The 26,012-nt window shown below is 34.7% G+C and overlaps 1 long non-coding RNA gene across 1 annotated transcript; it reads left to right on the top strand.

Annotated features, from left to right (window-relative positions):
- Positions 1-884: 884 nt before the first annotated feature.
- LOC113919180 lies at positions 885-25,149 on the top strand. The gene is made up of 4 exons (XR_003518877.1): positions 885-974; positions 14,252-14,288; positions 19,489-19,539; positions 24,853-25,149. It is a non-coding gene; the product is annotated as an uncharacterized LOC113919180 (long non-coding RNA).
- Positions 25,150-26,012: the final 863 nt, after the last annotated feature.

Below are 26,012 nucleotides of genomic sequence, written 5' to 3'. Positions count from 1 at the left end.
AAACGGAATGGTAGAATAGTAGTTGAAAGTAAAAGAATAAATAGATGGATTATGCAACGACAGAAGTCCAATATTACATTAATGAGAAAGGCTTAGAGCAAGAGATGATACTATCTTTTAGCTCAAGTATTCCAGATTTCTGAAATGGTGAGCCATATGTATGTTGTTAAGAATACTGCTGCTTTTGCAATGTCCACAATAGCCAAACTGTGGAAAGAGCCAAGATGTCCATTGACAGATGAATGGATAAAGAAGATGTGGTATATATACACCATGGAATATTATGCAGCCATCAAAAGGAATGAGATCTTGCCATTTGCAACGACGTGGATGGAACTGGAGGGTGTTATGCTGAGTGAAATAAGTCAATCAGAGAGAGAGATGTATCATATGACCTCACTGATACGAGGAATTCTTAATCTCAGGAAACAAACTGAGGGTTGCTGGAGTGGTGGGGGGTGGGAGGGATGGGGTGGCTGGGTGATAGACTTTGGGGAGGGTATGTGCTATGGTGAGCACTGTGAATTGTGCAAGACTGTTGAATTACAGATCTGTACTTCTGAAACAAATAGTGCAACATATGTTAAGAAAAAAGAAAAAGAAGAAGATAGCAGGAGGGGAAGAATGAAGGGGAGTAAGTCAGAGGGGGAGACGAACCATGAGAGACGATGGACTCTGAGAAACAAACTGAGGGTTCTAGAGGGGAGGGGGGTGGGGGACTGGGTTGGCCTGGTGATAGGTATTAAAGAGGGCACATTCTGCATGGAGCACTGGGTGTTATGCACAAACAATGAATCATGGAACACTACATCAAAAACTAATGATGTAATATATGGTGATTAACATAACAATAAAAAAAAAGAATACTGCTGCTTTTGAACCTGAGAAGATAAAATGAAACCTGAGTGACATTGCTCTTGGAGATATTTTCATTATATGCTAAACGATGGACTGGACTAATTGTTAATGATTGAGTAAGACTCTAGTAATGAGTCAATATGTTTGATTCTTATTTTTGTTATACCTACTGCTGTACCATGATAGGTTGTTAATACTGACATTGTTGATAAGGTTATAATACTGATGCTGATGGTCAAATGTATTGGTAAATTGAGTTAAAGCCTCCCCAGGATGTAATATTGATGGAAAATGACTGGACTGAGAAATAATGGGTTTTATCTAACTGTCAACTAGTTTCTATGCTAGGTAGTTCTCTGAAAGTTTATCATAAAGTACAAATAATGGTAAATCAGGGAGTGGCTTCATAGAATGGATAAGTTATTTCTTTAAACTATCCCTCCCCTACACTGGCTCCACCAAATATTAGGAATATTTTTAAAGATATTATTGCTCTGTCTGGCATATCAATACTATACTAAATATAGATACCTCAGGTGAGGTTGGAGATTTTGTAAGAGAGCCTTAGACAAAGGCCAAGAGATAATCCAACTGTGTAGTAAAGAATTTGACCTTGCCTAAAGAGAGGTCTGGTCTTTTTGCTTGGCTTCTAGGAAGTAAACTATGTTGTATCTGATAGAAGTAGTTTTGTTTACCACCATAAACAAAATGGGGCTGACCACTCCAGATCTTGGGGAAAGGGGCAGTGGCCACACCCAACAATCTTCAAGTGGGGGTTGACTATACCAAAAAAGACCAACATTGTGACTTAGGGTAGGAGCTTTGGGTCATGCATTGTCAGTCCATCTGGAAACAGTTCAGCCATGTGGGCAATCAATCAATCAACCATGCCTACATAATGAAGCCCCAGTAAAACCCTGGACACCATAACTCAGGTATATTTTCCTGTTGTCGGTACTCCATGTGTATTTTTGTACATTGATGTTGAGAGAATAATGTGTTCTGTTTCCATGGGGAGAGGACCCTGGGAATTCTGTTAGGAAACTTCCTGGACCTCACCCCATGTACTTCTTCCCTTGGCTAATATTAATCTATAACCTTTCCCTGTAATAAACTGCAGTCATCAAACTGAGGGTGGTTTTGGGAACCCTTCAGTTTTGCTATTGGTGTAAGAAGTGAAGTAAATCTTGGGATGACTGTATCCTCACACTTTGCAGTTTTACTAACTCCAGGTACCTTGTTACCACTAATAACAGTAGTTTGTTTATTTTTGTATTTGTATGGAAGGTAGTTTGAATTATTTATTTGTGTATTTTCTTTTGCATGGCTCCTTTTCAACATCTCTATGAGGAAAGATGTTTTTACATTTTGTGTTTTGAAACAGGTGATAGATGTAATGGTGACAATAGTTGTGGGGCAAGTCAGGTGTGAAAATGAATTCCAAATGTAGGTTTCTTGACTATAGAACCATACTATTCCCTAAGATTACTCCCAGCTCTGGATTGTGAAATATTGTTTGCACATACATTGATATCTTTTCCTTTCAAAAAAAAAACCATAGTGAGATATCGAAAAAGCATTCTATTCTCTAGCATTTAATCTAAAAAAAAAAAAAAGCTCTCTATATAATTGGTACAAAGATCTTTAGTTGAGGTCTCAGAGTTTCTTATTTAACCAACTACATTTTTCAGAATTATAATATGTAGTTAGTACTCCTAAGTTATTAGGATAAAGGGATGTTGAATAGGAGAAATAAATTCTCTGCCATTAGCACCTTTAGACTTGTATTCTTCTCCAGCTAATATCGTCCCTTAGTTCAGAGATAGTCTGACAGGATTTATTCTGAAGTTCTATTCAGAAAGAAAGCATTCCTTAGCAAAAGAGACTGAGATTTTTCTGAAATGCTTTATTCTTTTTAATCATGATGGTAATAAGATTTAAACAAAAGAATGAATTGAGAGAAATATTTTACTAGCTTCCTTTTTTGTTTGATGGATATTGTTTAATTGTGCCAGTGACAGACAAAATGCTGTCTCTTTTTATTATTTTGAAGTTTCTAACCATTTCGATGTTTATTTATTTAGAACAAGTGGTATCTATGAAGGATCTTCAAGGAAATACATTTGTTTTATTAACTTGCTGGTAAAATGAGGCTCATTTCAGATCCACTTGTCATCTAAGGTGACTTTATTCTTGGTATATAGACCATCCCATTATGACCTAGGCACGTATGCTTTGCCGTCCAGACAATAGACAGTGGTTATGGTCAGACTTAACACGCTTGTGAAAGCTATATAGGTTTATGAGACTTATGGAAAAGTGTTGCCCTAAAAACATCCTTAGTTAAACTGGTCTTATCATGGCATGTCTATTTTTTAAAGATGCTAAGGACAGAGAAGAAGAAAGACTATTAGCAGACTCACTCAAGGAGCTACTTTATTATTTACAGAACCCATGCATGCTTTTTTTCTCACATCCTTCCTCTTGGCAACATTTTGTCTAAATAATATTTGTGTAAATGATGTAGATTTTCTCTGAATCTTTAAAATTCATGAATTTTCTTCCATCTACGAAGCCTACAAAGTTAATTAATTCAAAAAACATTTGCTTTTTACCTTTAGTTACCATAATAATTCTTTCTACCTGGTGCGATTATACTTTGTAACCTGCTTATAGCTGTCTGCAATAGTGTAGAGTTGCAGCGATTTAATGACATTTTAAAAACTTTCTTATCTTTAGTATACACAGTAAAAATGAGTAAGTGGCAACCAAGAGAGTCTGAGAAACAATAGCATCCATTAATTATAGTGCTACTTAAGAGACAGAAACAGGAAAGCAGCAACAAATAGACTTAAGAGCAAGAAACAGAAGACCGAGACTATAGCACTAAGAAGCTAGAATGAGAAATTAGATTCCATTGAGCACTGGTGACATAAACCACTCTGCATTTAATTGATAGATCGCAGGACTTAGCCAGACAGGTAAGCCTTCTAGGCTTCTAGGCTTCTTTCCAATTCTGCACCTGAGAAAGCTGAAAAGCCTTTATTTTAATAGCTTAGTAAATGATAGTTATCTGGTATCTTAGGCTCACAGGAGAGAGTTGCTATGGAGCTAAAAAAGATTATAATGGCACCCTAGATGAGCTTGGGGCTTATACACTGTTACCTGAGGAGCTGGATATGAGTCTGCCCTACAGGGATGAGCTGGAGAGAAGTCTTTAAATAAGATCCAGGTGAAATCAGATATGACAAAATTTACCTAAAACTGAAGAGAAATTGTGAGCAACCTTTGGTTGTGTAACACATTCTTTGACCTCAAAAACGTTAGAAAATATATTGTATATTCATTGACTCATGTGTATACCACACACACACACACACACACACACACACACACACACACACAACTCAATATATATATATTGTTTGAAACTCCAGTTTAAGCTGAAGTTTCAAGATAGGGAAAATTATTACTGAATACACGATGTGGTTTTGTGCACACTTTTTAAAAATAAAGGATACAATTTCTAATTCACAGAGTTGCTACTATATCTATACCTATAGATATCTGTATCATCTATTTTTAAGTCTGTTTTCTTTTAGGAATATTACATTTTAAACATTAAGACATATTTCTGGCAAGCAAACACTATAGAAACATGAAATTAATTGAGAATTTAAAAATATATAATGTATTGGAACATAATTTACACTTGTACTAATTGCTAGAGAGTCACTGGTAGATACACTTGGCTGTCACAGGAGACCTGAGCAAATGAAGAATGAGAATTTTCCTTGTCTTATGATTTAAGGGTCTGACTAGGCGTTTGTAGTGACACAGGGAAGCAGGAACTTAGGCCTCAGAATAGAAATACCTGAAAGGGAGATGTTTTAAGAAAATTGAGTCAACTGCAAGAGTGAAGAGGTGAGCCATTGGCTGATAAGGAAACACTCTGTTCAGAGATTTTACTATTCCCTGGGTCTTTTTCCAAGTTAGAAATGGCTAGATAGGGGTGAGGACCAGCCTGAAGAAGTGTATTTGAACAGATGGGAGTCAAAAGAGAGAGGGTTGTAGGTGACAAAAATGCTCCCCCTGTCCAAACTCTAGCTGGGCTCCTCAACCTTGACCTTGAAAGACTTGAATGAAACACTTACATTCTTTCTAATAGCACAAGACTGCATTCTTAGGATGATCCTAGCCCTGCTTAAGGAGCCTGCTTGTGAAAACTCAAGGCTGCCAAAAGAATTTACTATTTGTTCCGGCTAATACCTAAAGATGGGGGCCCCATCTTTAGGAGTCTTTAGAATCCATGGAGTCGCAGTCTCCATGGATTATAAGAACCTAACTTCCATAAGTGCTAGTTAACAAACCCAGGTGGGTTTCACATGGACCGTCATCCCCTTCTTTCTACTTTTTGTAATTTTTCACCTCTCTGACTTGAGTCCATGCTCACCCCCTCCCTATTTTCTCATTCTCTCTTTAAATGGCTTTAGTCACCTCTGTACAAATTAGAGTTCAGTTTACACTGGAAACTTTGCCCTATTGCACTAGTATATTACTAATTAAGATCTGTCCTTACCACCTTAAGCAGTGTCTCTAATTAAGATCTGTCCTTACCACCTTAAGCAGTGTCTCTAATTAAGATCTGTCCTTACCACCTTAAGCAGTGTCTCTAATTAAGATCTGTCCTTACCACCTTAAGCAGTGTCTCTAATTAAGATCTGTCCTTACCACCTTAAGCAGTGTCTCTAATTAAGATCTGTCCTTACCACCTTAAGCAGTGTCTCTAATTAAGATCTGTCCTTACCACCTTAAGCAGTGTCTCACTATGTTTATCTGACAGGGAGAAGAGGAGATTGTGCCTTCAGGACCGGGGACCCTTACCCATGCGTAGTCGTGCCCTAGCCCTCCAGCTGTCTAAGAGACGCTGCTGTCGTCAGAAGGCGGTAGAGAGGCAACTGATATCTTTTTGGCATCACATGGCACTTTAATACCATGCTAAATACATAAAAGTACCTTATATTGATGAGTTTAATCATAACAGCAGTGTACGAGAAAATAAGGCTTGGAGAAATGTAGAAACTTGCTAAAATTCAAATGGTCAGTATCAGCTGGATTCTGACCTGGGTATGTCTGATGCCAAAGGTTATGTCTGCCCTTCTCCACACTATTTCCATAGATGGCATCCACGCCCATTATGGAAATCGCACTACGGATAAGAAATAAAACTGAAGCCTACTGATATAAATTGGAAAATTCCAGAAGGAAAAAGAAGGACCTTGACACCAAGGGCAAGGCAGGAGCCCAATTAACAGATCTGGGCCAGTTTCCTGAAGTTGACAAACTAGTATAGGAGACCTCATGAGGGTGGCCATTCAGATCCGAGGCTATATTTGGTTCATTTCTCGTCAGGTCTCAGAGTTAGTTCTGAGAACAGGAAGGAGGATTGACAGTACACAGGTAGGAAAATAGGGGTTGGCATCTGGAAACTGAGCGAACACCATCAGTGCTGTAAGAGTCTCTCAGATAAAGAGTGAATTTATTACTAAAGGCATAGTGAAAGTTATGCATAAGTGAATTGTCTACAGAGAATGCTTTTAAGTCATCAGTTCCAAGGAGTGATTACAGTTCATAGATTAAAAGATCATCTATTTGTGTATAGATAGCTGCCAGCAATACATCATCTCCTCTAAATATTCTGGATGCTAAGATTTATGACGGCAGCTGCTAACAAGCCACCACATATGACTGGTTATATTGCAGATATAATGTGGTTGAGATAATGTTTTTAGGCTAAAATCTTCCCATTGATTTATTTTCCTTGTTTCCCTTTTATTATTAAATCGCTCAATAAACTTGCAATGGATTCTGAAACATGTGCTTCTTAAATTATTAGAGTTTTGAGGAAATTTAAAATTGCTCAGGGGAAGGGAGTCCATTAAGTTGCCTTTTAACTTCATTAAGGCAAGGAAAAACTGGTATCTTATAGCAAGTGATCAGGTTTTTGGGGTGTTTTTGTTTTGTTTTGTTTTTTAAGTTTCAGGCAGCATTTGTAGACACTCTTGTCTCACCCTCAACCCACACCCTCAATAATACCATTTTCTTTCTGAAAACTTTCTAATAAATTTCTGAAAACAACTTTTTTGAAGCAACTTTGCAGGATAGGTTCTGGGGTCCGAGCTTCAAGAACCTGAATGAGGGGGGGCGCCTGGGTAGCTCAGTTGGTTAAGCGTCTGCCTTCGGCTCAGGTCATGGTCCCAGGGTCCTGGGATCGAGCCTCACATCGGGCTCCCTGCTCCGCGGGAAGCCTGCTTCTCCCTCTCCCACTCCCCCTGCCTGTGTTCCCTCTCTCGCTGTGTCTCTCTCTGTCAAATAAATAAATGAAATCTAAAAAAAAAAAAAAAAAAGCTGAATGAGGATGAAACACGCTTGAATTGAAGTTCTCACAAGGCCCAGCAAACTTTATCTCTGGCCCATATTCTCATGACTAATTCTTTTTCCTTCCACTCAGTAAGTACCATTCACATTCTGAAGGGGAAGAAAAGAGCAGAAAATGTAGTTGTATTAGTGAGAGTGAGCCTTTTTCACTCAGTCCGTGACCGCCTAGCCCCTAACGTCCAGTGGACTGCCGTGCAGACAATCTCACAGCGGACGGTGGGACCGTGTGTGCAACATGATGACCTGTGATCCCACCCAGGGTGTGGGCATAAGCGTGTCTCTGACAGTGTGAGGGAGAGTGGAAAGATGACAAATAGCAGTTTTTTTAGAATCATCAGAATCGAGATAAATTAAAAAGGCCCTCTGGAATCTTTATCTCCTCAGACTCTTATCCCCTTGGTACAAAGCAGCAAAGGTTGCCTATAAATATAATTACAATGAAAAACTCTCAGGAGATATGAACATTATGAGGAAAGCCATAAAAATAGTTTGAAATATTTGTATAGAAAATTTTTTAAAAAGCAAGAAAAAGAAGATTGCAGATTTAATTATACAAAGTGAGTCTTAATTTAGTTTCTTGTTTATATGTTGTGAGTATTGGAAAAAGGGAGTGAAAATTTTTACATAAGATTTGGTTGGGATAATAGAGGCGTAGTGCGTGCCCAGAACTTCCGCCAAATTCTATCACAACAGACAGTCTCCATGTCCCTTTTTTTCTTAGTCAATAGCATGCATAACTCTGTTGAGTTAGATAAAATGTGTGTGTCTGGCACATTCTCAGTGTTTTACGTGCAATATTTTCTTTGACGCACACAGCAACCTTAAGGAGTAAATACTAATATTACTCCCTTTTAACAGATTAGAAAAAACAAGGCCCAGAGAGAAAGCTGTTTCAGTAAAGCAAATAAAAACCAGAGCACATATATGTAGCATAAGAGCTTGTGCTTTACCAGTTAATGTGATACAACTTCCCATTGGATTCACTCTTCCCTAACTGGAAGCCCCCCTCCTCTGCCCTCTATCTAAATTCCTCTTATGCCCCTTAACACTTTCTGTCTTCCATTACAATAATCTATGTGCACATTTTATCTTTTTGACAGCAGGAATAACACCTCAATCATGTTTTTAACTCCTCCACTGTCATTCACATGTCATTCATTCAACACTTGTTGAATGAATAATGAAGCATTTCATTTCATGAGAAAGTTTCTGAAAAAAAGAAAGTGGAGGAAGAAAATCACAGCTAACGTCAAAGGCAATTCTTCAGAATGTCAAATAGTAAAATAATGTTGGCTCAGTTTATTGTTTATATGACACAGTTTACTTGAAAGAATATAATCAGACTTGATCAAAACATCAAAACAAACAATATGGATATTTCAGTTTTAGATGCACAAATGATAACATTAATTCTAACTGCTTAGATATTAGCTCATGGAAATTGCTTTATAGTGCATTACAGTGTTTCACTGGAATGGTTAACATTCTGGAAACACTGAAATTATTGTTTATTTTCTTAGTGATGAGGAAGGAAATATAAAAGTCATCAAAATGGAGATGATTATTCCTAAAACCTGGTTATTCTTGATATATGCTATAACTTTGTAAAACCTAGTCAAGACATTTCTGCAAAGAAAATAGGCAAATGATAATTATTTACTTTACGTTTTATCTATTTATCTTCTTACATATCCATCTGACCACTTTATTATTATTATCATTATTATAAATTTCCATATAATTAACATACTGTATTATGTTAGTTTCAGATGTACAGTATAGTGATTGACCATTTCTATACATTACTCAGTGCCCATCACATCACTCTTGATCCCCATCACCTATTTCACCCATCCCCCACCCACCACCTCTCTGGTAACCACCAGTTTTAGAAGTCTGGGTTTTTTTTGTTTGTTTGTTTGTCTTTTTCTCTTTGTTAATTTGTTTTGTTTCTTAATTTCATGTATGAGTGATCCGTACGACCACTTTAGAAAAAGCTGTAGAAGCCAGAAAAATTAAAAAAGTTAAATTACCTACAAATTGTAAGCATGTAAAAATGGTAAAATCCAAATAACGTCTGCAGTTTAATTGATAGTTTTTGTCAGTGCTAATTGCCTGGTTTTAAAAATGTACTATGGTTATGTAAGACGTTTCATTGAAGAAAGTGGGGCAAAGGGACACAGGGACTCTACCATCTTTGCAATTTCTTGTGAATGTTACATTATTTCGAAATAAAAAGTAAAAAACAAAGCAAAACAGAAAAGAACCCAAGACCCAGAGATAACAATATTTCAACATTGTTCAATATTTCAAAATCTCTTTCCAGTATCGAAAAAGAAATTTCTAACACCTCTTTCTCAGAACTATGCAAATTTGAATAGAGTTCAAGAATCTCACTCTAAATATGTGTCCGTCTGTCTATCTATCATTGTTATCATTAAGATCTGTGATGAGGATTGTTGTAAGTCTCCCTATGAAATAATTATTTTTATCAAAGATTTCTCTTAAGTCTACATTTAATTCCCTCCCACTTTTAAAGGGCCTGATGCAAAGCTATTCCATTCCGTGAGGAACATCCCTGGGGGAATGACAGAAGAGAAAAAGGGGAGCAGAGGTTTCCTAGCTGTTCTTTGTAATTCTAGATTGTCTCCTGTTTCCCCAAGATGGTGTTATTTGTTCCTTCTGTTTTCTAAGAGCATGATTGCAACTTTTTTTAGTATAAGTTTTTTTTCCTTTATTCAAATTAATTACTTGGAGCTGAATTGTGAAATAAAGTGTACGTTTCTTCATGTTTTACCCATGCCATATTTCTTTCTGTCTATCTCTAGACCATAAGATGGTGGATGCAGAGAGTTGTGATTTGCTTACAGATAAATTCTTCCCTCCCTTCTGTGTAAGCCAAATAATTCAGTGTCATGGATCTAGAGAGGAATCATCAAGGAAATGGACTCTTCAACTCATTTTTTAAAGAAAAATAGTATTTCCTAGAGATTCTCAGGAAAAATATTCCCAAATGGGACCTGGGAGCCCTTTGTGAGTATTTTTCTTCTTATCTGAACATGTATGTCTGTTCTTCATAACTAAGGCATTCTGGGATCACTGTTCCATTTCCTGTAGGATCACTGTCTTTCTGAACCAAGGGCTAGCGAGTAGCGTTCATGTATTTTGGAAGTAACATTCGTTAGCAGTAGGGGAGGCTGGACTCTGGGCATTTGGTTTTTCAGCATCTGTAAAAAATCCAGACTTTAAAGTGACATCAAATCAAGTGCTATTGGATTTCAGATAGAGATGGAAGATGATGGTAAACCTGATACCTGAAGATCAGAGGTCCTTTTCCTATTTTTGTATTCAGCCTTTGTGTCCCTTATTAAAGTTTTTACTAGCCAGGCTAGACCAGAACTCAGATTCATATATAATGAGTATTTCCTCATTATATATAACTGAGTTCATACAATGAAGATTCATACTCACTGCACATTTATTAAAATGAAGTGGCTATATATATCCTATTGCAGTGAAGCACTAAAAAAAATATTCAGAAGTATTGTCTGCTGCCGGCGGTGGTAATATCTGGACTGGGGTGAGAAAACACATTGTTGGTTGAAATAATAACATTTTCTCTGTAAACCCCATTGTTCTGCATTCTCTTGATAAATCTAAAACTAACTAACATCTTCTTGTTCACAGTGAGGGTTGTTTATGTGCAATTTGGTATTATATATTATCAAAGTATGCTATTTCTCTGTAAGATTGAGCCTGGATTTTTGTCATCCAGCTGTTCTTGTCAACAAGACAAAAGGAGATTTGAGATTCTTATGTGCAAGTGATGGCATTGCATTATATATAAGACACTGATACTGACTATGAAATGCTTAAGTAGATGTCCTTTGGAGCTTCTGTTTCTGTTATGGCACTAGAAATACATTCCCCCAAAAGGAAAATAAAGTAGGGCAAACAGATAAAAAATAAGATTGCATTTTATTAGCCAGTTTTATTTTTTGATGTAAGTTTATTTTCACTAAGAATAAAGATAGTTCTGTGCGCTGACAAATTAATGTCTATTAGCTTTTTAAAAATGTGGTTTATCTGAAAGTACTTAAAGATTATTCTAAGGACAAAATTTTAAAAAGATGCATCTTTAAATATTCCTTTCTGAGCAATACAATATTGAAATTATAAAAATGATAATTAACCAGTCCTGAACTTCCTTTGGTTGAAAAAGTAAGCCTTTTTATGAATAATAGGTGTTTTTAAAGTTACACAGGTAAGAGTTAAGGGCAATTCTTTGGCTTTAAAAAGGCCTTCAGAGATATAGGTGTGTTGGTTTCTTTGTTTTACATGATGACTAACCACCAAACGTTTGGGATTGTATATATGATATTCTGTTTTCTTTCTGTGTAGCTTACAAGTTGTACATGCTAGTACTTTTTTGCGATCCCTGTAACACAACTGCAGTGAATATATATAATATGTAATATATAGATAATATTAGAGTAAAAATCAATTTCATATTGCTTTAGAACGTTCATTTGTTTCTTATTGTTAATAAGAAATTAACATATTAAAAAATTATAGGGATGCCTGAGTGGCTCAGTCAGTTAAGTGTCTGCCTTCAGCTCAGGTAATGATCCCAGGGTCCTGGGATAGGTCCCGCATTGGGCTCCTTGCTCAGTGGGGAGCCTGCTTCTCCCTCTGCCTCTGCCTCTCTCTCTCTCTCTCTCTGGCAAATAAATAAAATTATATATAAAAAAAGATTATATTAAATCCTTTCATACATTTAAAATAGGACCAGACAGAGCAACCTAAGTCAATGACAGGTTTCCCTCTCAGCTTCTTGTTTGTTTTACCACATTTCATAGAGAACGCTCTTTCTCTGCCATCAGTAAGACAATAATACTATTCTAATAATGGAAGACAACAGGCCCTCTGCTCGTCTACCTGGCACTACTATAAAGAGCAGGAGTTTGTGGCAAAAGGGGGAATTCATGCTCATGTTCCCACCAGATTTTAAAAAGTAACTAGGAATGTTGACATTTATCTGAAATCCCTTGATTTTTTAAATGCTGAAAATTTGATTTTTAAAAATACAATGTGTAGGCCAAACAGAACACTTCTACAGGCCAGATTCAATCTGTTCCACAACTTGTGAAATGTGATTTAGAGAATGTAACGCTTCGGGCCTACATTGTTATGCCCCTGGGACTTAACAATGCTCCCTTCTTAACCTGAGCAGGAAGGCAAGCAATATTGTTGTAATTATTATTGTTTCTTCACACTCATGTTTATGATAAAGATTTGCAGTGTTTTATTAAAGCTCTACTGAAAACATAAGGAGAAGTATCCTTAGCCAATATTCTAAGTTTCCCTGCTTGTTTTAAGTCCCTCCAGTACCCGTGGCTTCCAAAATTCTGATTGCCAACTGCTTTTCTCAGTTTATTATCATTTCCTATGTTTGTAGTGTTTGGATGACTGGCTCCAGTGTATCTTAACTAAAAGCACTTACAATATTCAGGTCATAAATTAGACTTGCAGTTTCTAAATGAATTTTGACTCGGGCGTTTAACCTACCTGTGAATTTTATAACACTTTCCCATTAAAAAGGGAAAAATATAAACTGTTGAAAGATGATTGCTAGTTATTCAGCAGCATGTGGTAGTACGCTTAAAGATTTTATTTTCCTCAGAAACTACTACTACTTATAAAGCTCATCCATCATATGTAATGAGAGCTGTCAGGAATATTTAGTGAGAAATAGCTGCTTGATATGCTAATTGCGGCCCCTCAGTGAATTCATTTTGTTCTGCTTCTTGACATTAATGGTTTTCATAATCTAATGAATGATGTGTGCAATAGAAGCAAGGCCACAGGGAAAGATCATATAAAGTTAAAGTAGGGAAAATCTTTATCAGTATTTGCATCCATTTAGTAGAATGCATTTTATATATATCCATATTTATCTTGACTTTTACTGATTTCTACTCGAAGATATCATTTGGAATTAGGGATTCTAGTCTACTTACTACCAGTTTGCCTTCCCTAAAGGTACAGTTGTTTTGGCTTCTCATTTGGTCTGGTTAGTAAAAATGCTCATGAGGAGTGATTTTTTACATCCTCAGAAGTACCTGAGAATTTTGAGTCCTTAAGATGCTACTGATTTACAAGCAAAAAGCAGTTGGAAACATGGAAGTGCTGATGCAATCAATAATAATTTGATTGGTTAAATCGGGAGTACCATTCTGAGCTCTCTATTCTCTAGGGCTATGTGTGTGATTAATTTATATGAACCTCTTTTGCATCATGGCTTTAAAATAGGATAAATGCACATTTGTCAGGGACAGTTAAGTAGGGTGCTGCCTGAGGGTGGAGATGTAAATGACCTCTCAAGGTCCCTTCCAGTCTTGTGATTTTATGAATCTGTAGTAAACAAAGTGGAGTCTCCCAACTCAGTACTTATGAACACGTTGTATGTGCTTATAAGGTTATATAGATATATATAAAGCTGAAATCAAGGGAGTCCCTAACATTTCTCAGCAGCTTTCAATTCCATTTTTAAAACAAGGTATTTAAAATAAATATTTTAATTCCTTTAAATGTAGATATTAACACATTTTAAACTCTAATGACAACAAATTATATTTTTTTAGCTAATGAAGCACTGACAGATTTGAAGTACTTTTTTTTTTCCTAGATCTGTTATCTTGTATGAGCTGGATTACTGTGAAAAAACAGCATACTTTTTCAAAAGATACGTATAAGAGGAATCTTAATTCTGTGGTTAGAGAAGAAAGGGACTTTTTTTCTCAGTAGAGAAAAAAGAAAATTTTACCTAACTGAATGTCCAGGTTTTTAATAAAGCAAGTAAACAGAATTCATAGACATAATAGGGCTAATTAATTTATTGGTTATCATACTTTTTGTGGCCAATCACTCTTTTTCTCTTTCCATTCTACAACAGATTTTGTGTTTGCAGACAGCAGTTTTGAAATTGGGAAGTAAGTAGTAACTGATTTCATATCGATCTGATTTTATGTCCTCTAGTTGTATAGCATGTGGTTTTGTTTAATATAACCAACTACGCTGTGAACACTTAAGTTGTCTGCATCATCTCTGAATGCCTATGAGCCAGATTGTCTTGGTTAGAACGTAGACTTGCCGGCTGTGTGATATCGTCCAAAGCACTTCAGTTCTCTGTACTGCAATTTCCTCAAGTGTGAGGTGGGGATTATAACGGAACCTTTATCAAAGGGTTGCTGTGAGATTTAAAAAGATAAAAGTACTTAGAACGGAGCCTTACATATTAGTCCTCAGAGTGTGTTGGCTATTTTTACTCATTTAACAAATATTCAATGAATGCCTACTAAGGTGCTCTTCTAGTCATGGGGACGCTACAAAAAGCAAAAGATAAAAATCTCTGATTTCATAGAATTTATATTCTTGTAGTCTTAGAGCATTTATTATTCTTAAATCATGTGACAGGGTATAGAAAAGGTATGCAGTAGTGTTTACTAAGCAGGTGAATGAATGAGTGGATGAATGAGTGAATGACTAAATGAATACCTGAATCTGTGACCTACTTGCTCTTCCTATTTCCCAGGCAGAGTGAACAAATATAAAACAGAGGTTAACTCACAGTAGGGCAATAAGGCAAATAGCCCTAGAAATGGGCTACTCATCTGGCAGCCATGCTTATTCATGGGTGTCATGGAAAGCCAGATTGAAAAGTGCCACATTAAAGGGCTGATTGTGAGCCCATAAAAATGTCTTTTCAATGTGTAGAGGAGTCCATAAATCTCTGCACTTCCAGTCTTAACTTACTAGTGAATGAGATATCAAGGACTTCTAGTAAACTTTTGGTCCAAAAATAATCTTCCCTCATGAGTGTCTGCAAATGCACTGTTAGCAAGCCCTCTTTTGGTTTTATATCTGGATATTCAGTTGTCCAGACATCATTTGTTGAAAAAACTACTCTTACCCTCAATGAATTGTCTTGAGACTCTTATCAAAAAAAAAAAAAAAATAGATGTAAAGATTTAGTTCTAGACTCTCAGTTCTATTTCACTGGTCTGTGGTTATCTTTTTGCCAGTACTCAGTCTTGATTATTATAGTTTTATAGTAAGTTTGGAAATTAAGGAAGTCATCAAAATTTGTTCTTCTACAAGATTATTTTGGCTTTTCTGGATCCCTTGCATTTCCATATGAATGTTAGGATCAGCATATTAATTTCTGCAAAAATGCCAACTCTGATTGTCATGGGGATTGTGTTCAATCTATGTATTACCATCTTAACAATATTAATCCTTCCAATCCATGAACATGGGGTGTCTCTCCATTGTTTTTATGTTTTCTTTAATTTCAATAATGCCTTACAGATTTCAGTGAAATCTTGTACTCTTTTTGTTAAGTTTGTTCCTAGCTACTTTGTTTTAATATTATTGTAAGTGGAATTTTTGAATTAATTTCATTTTTGGATTGTTTATACTAGTGTATTGATATACAGTTGAGTTTTATATGTTGATCTTGTATCCTACAATCTTGCTGAAATCATTAATAGTTCTAATTTGTGTGTGTGTGTATGTGTGTGTATTCCTTGGGATTTTCTATATACATGACAATGTATAGAGATAATTTTACCTTTTTCTTTCCAATTTATTTATTTCTTTACTAATTTTTAAAAAATATGAATATCACCAAAACTTTTGTGAGAGATTAACACATTTAGCTACCAACATTAAATGGCATTGATTTTGTTAGTTCTTCCTTTCTATGTTACAAGAAAGGCAGAGGTAAGAGACTGTTTCCAAATTACATGATTAAAAAGAGTCAGAGAAAGAAGAAGCAAGCATACAGGTGACCTACCTAGCTTAACTTTACTCTTTCATTGGAAGGTACCCCATTCCTTGATTACCTGGTCTCATTTTCTGTCTCTAGAGAAATTGGGAGGTATGGCAGACATTTCAGTAAGAAATGCCAGCTCATGTAAGACAATTAAATCTATTTTTCAAATCATAATTGGCATAATATGGCAGAACTCAGTGTGTCATCTTTTACTAGAAGTTCACAAAAGAGGGATTTATGAGTAGGTTTGGTTACTAATTTGTAGACCTTATCCATTCTATCAACAGATTTAATTGGTGTTTCCATTTTCAGTAAGAAATGCCAGCTCATGTAAGACAATTAAATCTATTTTTCAAATCATAATTCTGAGTCACTACGTCAACTCTATGAAATATAAATCTATCACATTTACTACATTCACTTCATCCATGAATTATGTATTTCAATTGAGAAAGTAATTAAGTTTGCTTGACATGATTTACTTTTTTACAAATGCACTGGTCTCATTGCTCATGTTTTCATTATATTTCACTCATTTGTAGTTATTTTGGTTAGTGGTTTATGAATGATGCCACAAGAGATTGAAACTTGGCTTATAGGCAGCCTAAGAATTCTTAGAGAAGGTTAACAATGAGCTTCTTCTAGCTCATTGTAGTTTCTTTAATTTCTTTTCAAAGTAATAGATCATGTAACAATTCTGAAAATTACATTAACTGATTTTTCTTAGACTGAGTAGAAAATATTTAAAATTTATTACTACATAAATATTACATTTTTCTGACTATATGAATACCCATCTTTATCAGCATGTCTATGTTTCTAAATCATTAAGATAATACATTTTGGGTTTGTCTTGGATTATATCTCACTCATGTATCATTTAAGTCTCTTTCATATTCTGATATGGCAAAACAAAATCAAACTATTAGGATGCATTATTGGATGACTATTATATGTAAGGTGTGTAGGATATAATTTCTTTCTATGAAGAGGTTAAATTATTAATTTCATCTTTTAAAAATGCTCAACATATTTTATTCCTTTATTCTTTGAATCGATTATGTTACAATGTCTTCAGAGTCATGATTTATTTTTACTGTAGTATAGTCCTAATGCAAATCAATTTTACCACTCCAAATATATAATTTTATTTCTCTCTTGACTTTTTTATTTTTTTAAATTTTATTTTATTATGTTTGTTACCATACGTTACATCATTAGTTTTTGATGTAGTGTTCCATGATTCATTGTTTGCATATAATACCCAGTGCTCCATTCAATATGTGCCCTCCTTAATACCCATCACCAGGCTTCCTTCTTGATCTTTTTATTACAAACTATTTCAAGCATATACAAAAATAGACTGAAGACTATAATGTACTTCCATATGTCTGTCACACAGCTTCAATAATTATGATCTGATGGCCATTGTTTTTTCATATACACTTCCACTCATTTCCCCCTTTTCTGTAGTATTTTAAAGCTATTTCCATTCCTCATCTTAATTTATTAATAGACATTTCAATACTTCTCAAAATGAAGAATTCTTTTAAAATAATGATAATACCAGTATAGGACTTTAATAATAATTTATTAATATCAACTCTCTGATCAATGATAAAATTTCCAGTTGTCTCATAGATGTCATACATTTTTCAGTTGTTTAGTTCATATGACCTGCTGTTTGCTGTGGTGTAGACTTTGCTGATTGTGTCCTTAATTGAGTAAAGATATGATTAGTATGAACATGATTAATATGTTCTAGTCTCTATACTTATTCTGTTGGTAGTTCCTTCTAGTGGATTGAAAGATTTATATATATATGTATATATATATATATATATATATATTTTTTTTTTTTAATACACTTCATGGGTAGTAGAATGTTCTTCTCTTAGGAGTGCAGAAATCTGCATGGCTTTCTTTTCATGATGATAATAACTGTTGATGTGTAATGCTTGTCCATTAATTTGTTAAAGGTAGTTTGTGTATGTGTACACATACATATGCATATATTGTCATATATTATAATTTATATGAATTTACACACACACATTCTTTGGCTCTATCTCTCTCTCACACACACACACAATTTCTCATTTACCAACTTGTGTTATGTGTAAAGCATAGGTTCTATAAATGAGGACCCCACTTGTGCATGAAGAAATATTATAGTTTTGATTTCTAAGAGTGACTTTTCCACTCACAGGATCATATAAATGCTATTTTCCTTGTTTGCTTTTCTCACACAAGCTTATGGAGTAATTTTTTCCTGTCCTATCATGGGCACTAACCTCACCTGTGCTTACTGCCATCCCTAATGTTTTGATCTAAAACCCTCATAAGCCACTAGCCATGAGTTGTTGTTCACCATCCTGGCTTTGAATTGTCTCTTCATTAACCAGGGATATCATATTCCTCCATTTGAGCTTAGCTATTAAAAACACAATAATATTTATTTGTGTTTTAGAGTGGATATTTTTCTATATCAGCTTGGTCAGCCATACTTCCTGGAAGTTTTCTCAACACATTGTGTGTGTGTGTGTGTGTGTGTGTGTGTGTGTGTGTACACACATATGACACTTTTCCTGAGATCATATATCTTTCAAATGTGTAAACATATAACGTAATGTAAACATCCTTTTCTTTGAAAAATAATTCCATTATTCATACAAAACTTCTACTCATTTAAAGTAATGTAACTAAACATTGCACTTATTTAATATTATGTATTATGCACACTTCAGTTTTGTAAGAATTCATAGAGTGAGATGGGTCTAAATTATCAAAATGTAGATATATTGTTGAAAATGGAGGTACAAAACATTTGCCCCTATTGGAGATATTTAAGATCAAGACTTCCTACATATTAGGTTCTTCATGTAAACCCTAATATGAATTATTAATCCATGACTTAAATAACTATTTTAGTAGTCTAAAATATTAAGTCTTAAATTTGAAAATTAAAATTCACAATATTTAATATTCATAATGCTTTTTTAATAATAACTCATTTTTGCAACAAGCAGTCACATCTGACCTATCAGTTTTATTAATGATACTACAACTCAGTTCCCATGGATGTCCTACCATTTCAATGGCTGCTGATTCCTTTACATCACCTTTTAACACTATTTCTTGTGTCATGACTTTTGGACTTCTTAAATTTCTAAAATGGCAGACTATGAAGGAATCATTTACATTGAAATTGAATATTTATTATAGCAGACTGCTAATTTTTAAAGTTCAATAGCTCTCTAGTGGTCTCATAAGAGAACATAACGACCTCTAAATTATTACATTGTAATAAATATGGAAATGAATGTTCTTATTATATCTTTCTTTTTACCTGACAGGAAGGAACATTATAGATGGCTTTACACCATCAGTAACTAAGAGAAAATCAGGTAGATGTTCTATTTCATCCTTTCATGGTTCCATCAGATATATATTCAGTAATTTGTTTACTGACTTGCCTGTAAAAAGCAACAGAGCTGAATTATCTCTCCTTCACCAGCTATCAAAAACATATAGCATGTTACCATACTAAAACAGATATCCATGTCAGATTATGCCCCAGTTAATTGGCAGCAGAGCATACAGACAGGAGAAACAAGCAGAATTACACAGAGCCTGGAGTTTAGGGAACCAAATTGTGACTCCCTGGGAAAGACTGATCGTAAAGCCGCTAAAAGGAAACGTGGCAGATCTGGTCCAGTTCCATATCAGAAGGAGAGACCTGATACTGTAGTGTGGGAATAGACATTCAACTTTCTTGAAAATAAGAGCCAGAGTGTAAGTAGATCTCTTTGTTTGTTGTCTTTGAATGTAATTTACAAGTCTACATACCTATTGCAAAAACTCACTTATAATGCCAAAAATGTTAGTAAGACTCCTAGCTGCTTACCTCTCCCACGGGAACCATTCTTTGCCTTTGATAGCTATCTTCTAACATGGTTCTGTAATGGCTCCCCGTTTATTCAGACACACTTTGGGTAGTCCCAGGAGTTAGAGACTCATGCAAATTAGATCTCACTGATTTTGAAGACTCACCATGATGGGAAACTTAGCTCACTTTTACACTATTATATGTGTAAAATATTACACATATTTTTATATTCAGTTATTTACAATTTTGTGTAATAATTCCTACAAGATATGAAATAATAGGAAATAGATACAAAGATAATCACAGGACATATTTACAACTATTCAGACCTATATATTGGTATAGTCTTAGAAATTCACATTTGAAATCCCTTAATAACTTTCCTTTATGACATGGGAGAGACATCAAACATTCCAGAAATTATGCATAGGAAAAAGAGACCTAGTAATGAAAGCATTCATGGGGTAATGTGAATTGCCAGGAAAAAGCAAGTATAAAGCTCAAGCTTTCCAGCTGGGTTTCAGAACTGAGTTTCTAAATGGTAACCTCCTCTCTTTCTCTTCATATCGAAGTACCAAGAACTTTCAAGTATACCTGTTAAGTAGCTTTCAAATCTGTATAGTTGTTTCTATTGCTATCATCTTAGTTCTCGACACTATCTTCTTTCTCAAAGATATCTCTGAGTACCTTCTAAATACCATTTCTGTGTACATTTCTCTGCTTCCTCATAACCCATTATTCCCATTATATCCTAATCAATCATTTACAAAAAATATCTGATTATTATATTCCCTTTGTAATACCTTTCAGGGAATTCTGACCTAGAGTAAAATGTAAAAGTGCTCATCTCTGTCTATGAAGGCCTAGATTACTTAGTCCCTAATTATTAGTCCTTTTTTTTTTTTTTTTTTTTTTGCCTGGGATATTCTTTCTCCCACATTTTGCCTAAGTAAAAATTTCATTTTAAGTGTTTTTTTCCTCAGAGATGCTTTTGCTTCCTGTCCCACATCTATTATGTTCTTACTTCTCATCAAGTTCTCTTTCTTCTCAGAGTACTTCTGTTAATTTCTAATTACAAATATATGGCATGATTTTTAAAAAATGTCTGTCCTAATTGAAAATTGGCTCCTGTATATCCAGGATGTAATAGGATTTTTCACATAGAAAGTGCTCAAGAAAGAGTTGTTGGATGAGTGAATGATTCCTAGGTGGGGGGACAGGAAATTTGGAAGAGGGAGTCATGTAGAAGCTTTCATCTTCTTTGGGATGATAGTAGTATTATTATGATAATGAATGCAATGAAATGATGATTATCAGTTATCATCCTTAGACTTAGAACCATTCAAAAACTATTTTCTTTTTAATGTTTAAAATTATTTTTAAGTAGGAATTTATGCCATTTCTAAAAATGAATGAAAGACCAGTAAGTAAGCACAAGTACTTGGATGCTTTTTGGAATCAGTTAGGTAGGATTGATAAAGCAATATCATTTGACAATAAATGTCCAGTTTGTTATTATCTGTAAACAACTTAGATTTTAACTAATAGCAGAAAATATTTACAGTGTTAGACAATACAGTAACAATTCATATAATGGTACTTTGACTCTAAGGACAAGACGATTTTGCTTGATTAAAATATTAAGTTGGTGGAGTGCTGGGTGGCTCAGTCAGTTAAGCATCTGCCTTCAGCTGAGGTCATGATCCCAGGGGTCCTGAGATGGAGCCCTACATCGGCCTCCCTGCTTGTCAGGGAACCTGCTTCCCCCTCTCCCTCTGAGCTCCCCCTGCTTGTGCTCTCTCCCTCTCTCTCTCTCTCTCTCTCTCAAATAAGTAAATAAAATCTTTAAAGAAAATATTAACTTGTTGTAGAGGAATAAATTGTAACACATCTCCCATTAAATGAAGGTCCCACTAAATTAGAGTTTCCTCTTGCAGATAGGAATGAATTGGTTAGAATTACATTGGAAAATGCAGCCCATAAAATAAAAATTTATTTTGTCTTATGATACAAATGCTGTATTTATAGAACATAATTATTTGTGGCCATTGGTGAAACAGTGAGACACTATGTCATAAATGTTACTACTTTCATTTTACCATAATTTATTTTCTTATTCTGGTTCTATAAAAATAGGATACAGTAAACTTTTGGTGGATTGTTGGGTTGGTGAGGGAAGTTTGTACAGTAGAGCTCTCTGACTACATAAATATTCTATATATAGCATGGAAAAGTTGAAACCAAGGTGGTATAATTCTTGAGCTATTCCGGACTTCACTTGTACTTGAGGATTTCCTTTATCCACTCGCTCACATTTAGTGTGGTTCAGTGAGACTATGGTCGTCATTAGTTGTATTCATTGATAATTTCCACATCTTCTCCTTCTGGGACTATAACAGGATTCCATTTCTCTGTCCCTGTTTGTTAGATATGGAAATCTGAATAGAAGTGACACATGTCACTTCTGGGAAGAATCATTTATGGGAAAGTGTTCAATTGTTCATGTTGTTGTCCTCTGCTATGGTAAACAATGGTGATCCAGATAATGAAGTTTTCAAATAAGTCTGGGTCCTTGAGGGAGGATGACATGGAACAAATCACTTTGTTGACCCAAGATTATGTATAGCATGAAGAATAAATAAACCTTTCTGTTTAATGCCACTGAAATTTGGGGGTTGTCACTATTGCCTCATCTAGTCTGTTCTGCCTGATACAAAAGTTGGAGCACACACACACACAAATATACACATACATGAAACTAAACCAACAACAGCAAACTTTGAAACATGTATCATTGGTTTAAGGGTCAAGTGGAAGATAGAAAAGAAACTGTAACCAGAGACGGAGAAGATAAGGGTAAAATATTTGTAAAATTATCATCTGTGGTAAAAGGAAAGGCAGATTATATATCTAAGGAATTTATGTGGTAGGGAAAGGAGTGAGAAACAGAGTGTTAGTAGCGTGTGTAAGTTGCTCTTTGGCAAGTGGTATGAAAAAAAAAAGGATGAATTCCGAAAACAGTTGCCTGGTTTGTAAACATTTATGCAATGGAATACAGTCCACAAATTCAGGGAGTGTTGCGTGGTTATGATGTGTCAGTGTAAGTTGATCAGTTGTAACAAATGTACTACGCTGGTGGGGGATGCTGATAATGAAGCCGGATATTCATGCCTGGAGATAGGGGTAAATGGGAAATCACTATCCTCCCCTCATTTGTGCTAAGTTTGAACCTGAAACTGCTCTAAAAAAATAAAGCTTTTAAAAAATAATTGGAGTAGGAGGAAAGGAAGCTCTTCCAGTTCCTCCACTGCTATTTTAATACAGGATGTTGTAAAGATTTTAGCTCTCATTAATCAGAAATATATCAAGACAATCTATTTTAGCTGTATTTTCTATTTTACAGATTTCAGAGTCTCCTCAAATACTTGGTATTGGACAGATAAAACTACCTCAATAATTCATTTAACTGGCAAACTTTTTGGGTTTGGTAGGCAGTATCTTTCAATTGATGTTGAATGATATTATTTCTGAAATGACTTACATATTTCAAATACTTTTAAGTGCTAACTTGTGGTTTTGTTTTTTGAAAATGTATTTTTTTGTTACTTCAAAACCTAGCGAAGTTTTTTTAATTCATTGTCTCCACAATGTTAGTGATATTAATCTAAAGGAAACTAAACTCATTTCTGCTGTTCCATAGCTCTCTTCAGTCTCCTGTCTCTAGGGCGTGGTTGTACAATGTCACCCCTACCAGAAAATGAACACAGATTCAAATTTAGATTATATTTAATTTGTTTCACTTAAGGAAGTTATCTGGGCTAGATTTTCATGATTAATAAGATGAAAATGGGTGGTCTAGACAAGCATTTCTCAGCCTTAGTATTGACATTCTGGCCTGTGTAGTTGTTTGTGTGGGACGCTGCCCTGTGGATGTGTAGGATCCTTGTGGCATCCTTAATCTCTACCCATTAGAGGTTCTATTGGCCAGTAGAACTCCCCAGTTATGAGAACCAAAAGCATCTCCAGAAATTGCCAAAAATCTCCTGGGGGACAAAATTGCCCTCAGTTGAAAACTGTTGTGATAGATAATAAATATATGTATACTTATAATATATTTAATAAATATTAAATAAAATCTTGACAAATACTTAGATATTATTGTTTAGCAAAATCATAATTAGCATATTATACAAGGTCAATCAGAAATACATGTTTAAAGGTAGAGGAATTAAATGTACGATAAAAGAAAATAAATTCTTAAGCTGTAATTTCATATAAATGAATAAGGAAAAAGAAAAATATTCTTCAGAGGTTTATTTTCTCATTGTATTAATTACTATTATCCCTTTCAAACAACATTAAAACTTTCAATAGAAAAAAAAGGAAACTGGGAAAGCATAATCAAATGTGCAGAATCAGTGAGCTGGGATGGAAAAGTGAGCCCTCATGAGTATACATTCACAAACATGGAAGTATGAGCTATGCACACAAGTTTCATTAAAATCATGAACATTTTGCTATTTTTGCTTTATAAATGTGCAAGGAACATGTGGATACATATTTCTCTAATTAATCAGCCAACATTTGTTAGAAGCCCTAATAAATTAAAAAAAGAATATGTCTGTATGCTCTGATATTTCATAAATTTCCTTAATCCCATTCAATTTTTCTCCATTCCTTAACCACATTTAATCTACCTCCCAATTTAAATTAATGTTTCCTCTGAGTTTGTAGGACAAGACATGTTCTTTTTGATGAGTTAAAAAATGTTACTCTTGTACCATAAAATAACTTTATTTTTCCTCACTGTATGCCTATACAACCTCTCTAGTTCTGAACACTAAGGAAAATAAGATTTTCAGAAGTGGAAACCACAAGAAGAATAGCATCTGATAACAGTAACATATAAGAACTTGTCTGGACTTGAACAACTTGTGATACATCTGACTGAAGAAAATATCTACTTAGTACAAAAGAAGTGTCATATGTGGTTTCAGAAAACAAACAAAAAACAGAGCTAACGGCAAGGGCTGTGAGCTGGTTATCACAATCACAACATTCTAGTATGGCTTCCTAAACTAATTTGTTGTTACCTGATGGAAAGGAATAAAACAAAAAAAGAATCTCCAGCATGTCACCTTTCATTAAAACTGTGTTTTTCTGAGATTTTGTTATTTGCAGTTGCTCATCTGTTAAATTAAAACTTTTAATTCTTCACAGTTTGTCACCTTTTTAATTCTGGTCTGTTGACATGCACTTTTTTAATAAATCCAAAGAAAGTTGAAAATGCAATTTGAAAGCAAATTAACAATTTTGCTGGTTGCTAAAAAAAAAAAGCTTCATGCTTCATCTGTATTGTTTTAAGTATGCTTTAAAAAATGAACCAGCCATGTAAAGAGGTTGTTAATCTTTTTTTTTCTAAACAATTGCGACATTAGCCAACGTAATGGGGTTGCTAGTTTTTTAAAGGTCTTTTCCCTGTCATTTGCTCTCTTTCATAATATGCCGGAGGACACTGGTGATTTGAAATAAATATTTATTTGAAACAAATAAAAATAAGCAACAAAGAAATCTTAATAAAGGACAAGCAAATAGAAAATAACAAAGTATAGTAAATAAAAATACCAAGTGAAATAATATATAATGAGCCAAACAACAAAAATGGAAAGGTAGATATAGGACACTTCTAGAGAGTTTAGAAAAGTACAAAATTACAAATCCTCAAGACACATGAGAAATATTCAACATCACTAACAAGGAAAGATGCAAATTAAAAGCAATAGGTGAAACTTATTTAGTTTGGCAAAATTTTAAAAAGTGAAGGGGCAATATTGCCAAGAGTATGGAAAAATTAGATCTCTTATGTATTGTTGATGAGACTTTGGATTGTTGCAACATTTTTGCAGAGTTTATCAATAGTTAGGAATATATTCCTGGAAAAATACAATGATTTATATGCACATGTTCATTGTAGCATTGCTTGAAATCTCG

The sequence above is a fragment of the Zalophus californianus genome, chromosome 3 (assembly GCF_009762305.2).
Source record: "Zalophus californianus isolate mZalCal1 chromosome 3, mZalCal1.pri.v2, whole genome shotgun sequence".
Classification (NCBI taxonomy): Eukaryota; Metazoa; Chordata; class Mammalia; order Carnivora; family Otariidae; genus Zalophus; species Zalophus californianus.
Note: the sequence above shows the minus strand (reverse complement) of the source record. Positions and strands in the feature narration are given on the sequence as shown.